Here is a 5638-nt window from a genome sequence, read left to right as displayed (position 1 = left end):
AAATGGTCGCGCTTTGTGTGGAGCCGAGGCAGAAAAGGCACCAGTACCAGCGTCTGCAGAGTGGTGCGCCGTGTTTTCGTTCTCTATCAAGTGTGTAGAGATACGCTCGTCGCGCTCATCGCTAGCGCGAGACGATTGATAAGTCCAAATTCATCGTGGCCCCGCTCTCGCGCGCTCCAAGCTGTCAAGGTCTGTCTCCGCGCTTGGATCATCGATAACGTTCAAAATATGGTCACTGTGAGTGAAAGCAACGCGCAGTGGTGGTCAGCGCTTGTGTACAGTGCAAGTTTTTCATATCAAGTGTGTACGCCGTGCTGTTATCTGTTTGATGTGTCGAAGTTCGGCTCTCGCGATCAGCCGTGTGTGGTGCGTCGCAGTTCTCCCGGAGTTGAATGTGTGTCTGTGAAGCTGCGGCGCCGCTAGCTCCGATACTGCAAGAAACACATCGCAACCGAGGGGTGCACCTTTTACATAACTTTCCCGTTGTATATCTGCGCAGTTGGTAGCGATGTGTGGCGGTGTTTGTGCGTTTTGAAATGTGAGGGTGTTCCCAGTGCTTTAGTGCCGCTGGTGGACTGCAGCGTTCCCAAACCAGCGTCGTGAGTGCTCCGCTAGTTCGCCTATTCTAGTGGCCGCGTGATGTGGTGGCAAGTGTGCTTTGTGCAGCAACTGCAGTGTGTGTCCAGGCTGTGCTTTTTTTTTCGCGTTCAGCACTGCCAGGTTACGTGATGTGTGCTTCATGCGAGATGCTGCTTCCGTTTGGGACTAGTTTTCGTGGTCATTTCACTTGCAGCTGTTGCTTGTTTACGTATGCCGCATATATGCGCTAGGTAAAACTTCCATGCACCACTATCCGAAAAAGTGCCTTTACTAATGAAGCACATGGTTATTGTAATGTAATCATGCAGTCATGACATATTCCTGTGAGTAGTGTTTACACACCGGGTTCACAAAATGGTTTCTATCATAAACCTTTTCAAATGCCGATTTACGCTTTTGTTATAGTTGTTTGCTTTAAGCCACACCAAAGTTGGCTGTGTTGTGGTCTTCCCTGAACTCTTTATTAAAATGCCAGCACTGTCAATCATCAGTGAACATTCTGAAAGCGGAGGTGGGGGTAATTCGGGTTCCGTGGGCGGCACACGTGACTTCTTTTGAGAATCCCTTTTTGCTCCCAACATATCCAGTATCGTTCAGCTTGATTAAGCTCGTCGGATATGAGGGGTCCCAATTTGCTGCTTTGTTGTTTGGTTCTGGCGATGAACTGAAAAACCCGAGCTGTGACTCTGATTAGCTTTAAGATTTTGCCGTAGTGTTCCAGATCGATCACGCCCGACTCAGTAGGTGGCGATGTTGCCGCTGGCAATGATCTTGTTTTCTTCCTTTCCCCTAGTTCGATTTCATCGTATATCGCTTTCGGAACCACTCATTCCCAATATGCATGCGGGACAAATCCACAGTGCTTTGCTCCGCTACTGTGCGTTTTTGGCCAGCTGCATGGCTGGGATGTCGCGAGCTAGATTTTCTCTTCCCGGATAATGTCTACATACGCACTTGTTCGCGAGGCGTTGAATTTTAGTGACTCAGTTGCGTGTGAACTGCTTCCAGCGGCCAACATCTTCATGAATCCAATAGAGTGCTGTTGTTGAATCTGTCCGTAGGTAGATGTTTGATGGCTGTTGCTTGAGGGCTTCCAAAATATAGCCACACAATCGACCAGCGAGCAGGCATGCCATCAGTTCCAGTCTCGCCAGTGTAATTTCCTTGCCTGGTGCAACCCTTTGTTTGCTTACCGAGTTGTCGATCTTGTACCGTTTTCCCCTCCAGGGTGAGGTAGGCAACTGCCTCATATGGCATTGGACGGGTATCAGCAGAAATGTGAAAGCAGTCCGTCCTCCCTCCATTTGTTTGCGACCTGTAGTACCGGGGTACTTGAACCTCAGGGAGATAGGGAGTCCGTCTAGCTACCTTCCAGGCCGCCGTGCTGTTGGTAGGTAGCGTGTTGAAGTCGATGTTTTTACGCCACACTTCGTGGAACAGGACCTTGGCATGGACAATGAAAAAAGAAAGCCCCCCCTCCCCCTCCCTTCCCAGTGGTTCATGTTGAACCTCAGCGCAAATGACAAGACGCAGTACGATAGCAACAGGACACACGAAGCGCTGCTTTGTCATGTCGTTTACGCTAGGGTTCAACATGCTTACCAACACTTCCAAGTTTTCACGTTGCGCCCTAGTGGGTCACATATCCACGCCGTTGTTTGTAGCATGGGCCAATTTGTGAATGGTTCTATGCCATGAATACAATCCATACATAGAGAGAATGTTAAGTGGTCGGCACACAGGTCCCACGTACGTCGCAAAACCTTCAGCACACCCGACAAATAACCGAGATGCATGGTAGCCCGGGAGTCACGTTGAAATCACTGGAATAGCATTTTACTGCTTCAAACATTTCAGTGGCATTTTTGTACAGCTTCACGGCAGCTTTCTCGCTTCCAGCTCCTGTGAGCACGTCATCCGTGTATGTCTCACAGTTTGAGGGTACTGCTCTTTGTTTAAGTGGTGTTGAAGCATTTCGGGAAGTAGAAATGGGTTAGCCATCACTCTGAAAGGGATGCGGGTCATACAGCAAGTCAAAACTGGTGAAAGTGGTACACCCGGTTTTGGTATTGCTTGAAACCACAGGAAACGCAATGCACCTTTGTCCACCGGTTTTATGCCAACCTTTAATAATGTTTGTTTGATATCCAACCCTTGCGCCACTTGGTGTCTTCGGAAGTTCAGCAATAGGGTGTATGCACTGGGCTTTTGGCCGTGCAGCAATGCTACCTACACGACAGCCCCGACACCATATCCACAGTTGCATTCTGCCGTGCAGGCAGCATGTTTCCCGATGCAAAACGTGGTTTGCGGCGTGGTGTTGGTAAGAACGTTCGCGTGGGTTTGCGAATGCCTTGTCACAAGGAGTAGTCAGCATTGTTTTTTTTTTCGAAATTTCGGACTGTGCTGTGCACACTTCTGCAACTGCAGATCCGAAAGCAGGCCGCACAACAAAAGCAAGCGTTTCGCTTTTTTGTTCTGTTTTGAAGCAGTAGCTAGAGCAGTGCTTGAAGACGATCTGACTTCAGGCAACGAATTCGCAAAGAAGCTATCGATGATGGGTTTAATCAGTACCGAATCAGGCGTGCCCATTTTATTTGAGGTGGAGACGACGGCCATCAAAGCTTTCACCTCATACCTTGCACATGCTCAAGTAAAAAAAAGCACTTGAAAACTATCGGTCGAATCTTTGTCGACGTGGCTGCACCTAATTTTATATACATATGTCGCGATTGCTTCCACCCAGAACCTCTGCGTAATTGCTCACCATTATTGGGAGCTTAGGTAGACGTCAGTCATACGTTCAACACACCAGAACACTGTTGCCAGAGCACCTCACCGTATCTCGCACTCCCCAAGAAGCGCGCAGCATGCCTGGGTGGCTCGGTAAAGCCAGTGCCTCGTCCCGCACGCCGCCACCATATCAAATATTGTTGCAGCTTTGGGTGAAAATTTTCCTAACTCGAGACACGGTCCTTTGAAGCAACCCAAAAATAAGAAAATCAATGCATGGGGATCACACGGAGATAGTGCAAAGTGGACTACGTTATCAGCGCCTGTCCAACGGTTAGACAGGTGCGGACAGCGGTGCAGAGAGCACTGCGCAATGTTTCAAGCATGTGACAAAGTGTGAGGTGAAAGCTTCAAGGCCTGTCGTTTCCACTTGGAACGAAACAGGTGCAACAGATTCAGTACTGATTAGTCCCATTATCGATAACTTCATTGTAAATTCGTAGCATGAAGGCGGACTGTCGTCAAGCGTTGCTCTATCCTTGGCTCCGAAGCAGCAAAAAAAAAAAAAGAGCGACATGCTTGCTTTTGCCATGCGGCCTGCTTCGGATCTTCGGTTGTAGCAAGCGTGCACAGCACAGTCTGGAATTTCGACGCAAAAACAATGCTGACTACTACTTGTAACAAGGCATTCGCAAATCCACAAATCGCTCGAAAAAAAAAAACGCTGTCCACATGAACGTTCTTGCCAACACCACACTGTGAACCACATTTCACATCAGGAACGCCGCGGCCCATGCGGCAAAATGCAACCGTGCAGATGGCATCGGTGCAGCTAAGCAAATAGCACCACCCCGCATTCGAAAGCCCATTGCATACACCGATAGACTGACTAAATCGGAGGTCAGGTTCAGTCCACTTTCAAAGTTGTTGAAATATTTCGGTGAGTTACTGTGCGATGAAACGTCAAAAACCATCTGAAGCTTGGGAGAGTAACGTGCAACAGCCTAGTGCAGCATGTAGTAAACGGCATCAGCTTCACTCGTACTTTCCGTAAGTTTTGCTATCCCTAGCTGGTCGTAGTTTCTGATCACAGCGTCGGTAGTCCTGACACAATTCTGGGAAGTTTAGAAAGTGCCTTATCAAGTGGTATAGTGACATTGGCTTCCAAGGAAGCTCCTTCTTCTAATGTCCATCCATTTATTTGATGGTCCCGCCAAACACAGAAAAATACAATAGAGGCGTGGAAATTTCTGAAATTTCAAACACTTTGCGAATGCTGTTTGCTATTCGATTTGCAGTGCACTTTTATCATTCAAAGTGCTGAATGTTTTCGAGTATTGAAAATTTGGGAATAATTGAGCAGTAAAAGTTGGCTTTGCCGCATGGCATTCAAATTTTCTAACTTCACTGCATGGCATGCCCTCTTTCGTTGACTTTTTGCATGGCGCTGAAGTTGCGCAAAAAAGCTTAACACGCGGTCATACTACCACACTTAAAAATAAATGAACAACTGTATACCAACTGGTAGAGGTTTCAGAAGTGTCAAAGGCGGTGGCGGTCAAGACCATTGCTAATGACATCGAGGTTTTCTTGGCTTTAACACACCATTTGCTCACTTCTCATTTTTCTTCCACTCAGTTTTTATGTGTACCAACTTTCAGCCTTTTGTCCACTTGCCTGAGGGTCTAGCTTCATTCAACAGCAGAAGATCAGAAAATAAACTAAAAAAATCACTCCACAAAGTGAACACCCTCTTCCAAAACGCTTATGCAGAGGCTGGACGGGCTGCATAATGCAGAACGCCCTTACTCTATGAAAGAGAACATGTGTCATCTCTTGTGCTACTGCACGCAGCATGCAACCCAACACGAAACAGCGAAAAGAACTCTTGTGCGATTGCTACGAAAAAACTTTTCAGAACTGAATCACTTTTGTGAACTGTAGCAGTCATGCTGACACTGCGCTAGGACAAAGGCTCTAGATTGGTCGACGTTCTATAACTTAAGATCCTGAGATCTGTTATCCAACTACTGCCATTTTTTCAAATGTTCCTGATTTATTTCATTCTCCCTCTTATTCATTGTTTCTACGTACTCTTTCCACATTTTTTTTTTCATTTACTGTGTTCACCCTATCTGACGCAGCAAGCACCGCCATTTGTGGAGCTAATGTCTTCAGTATTCATTTCCCAAATCATTTATCTAACATCACTATCATCATCTGGAAGGCTCCCGCACAATTACAGCTTTCAGCCCCATTTCATGCAGCAATGGCCTCGGTCTGCCTTGCGTGGTTCTTCCACTAC

The sequence above is a fragment of the Haemaphysalis longicornis genome, unplaced genomic scaffold (assembly GCF_048455015.1).
Source record: "Haemaphysalis longicornis isolate Haplotype H1 unplaced genomic scaffold, Haemaphysalis longicornis Haplotype H1 scaffold_4, whole genome shotgun sequence".
NCBI lineage: Eukaryota > Metazoa > Arthropoda > Arachnida > Ixodida > Ixodidae > Haemaphysalis > Haemaphysalis longicornis.
The sequence above is the reverse complement of the archived record's forward strand: the minus strand, read 5'-3'. Positions refer to the sequence as shown.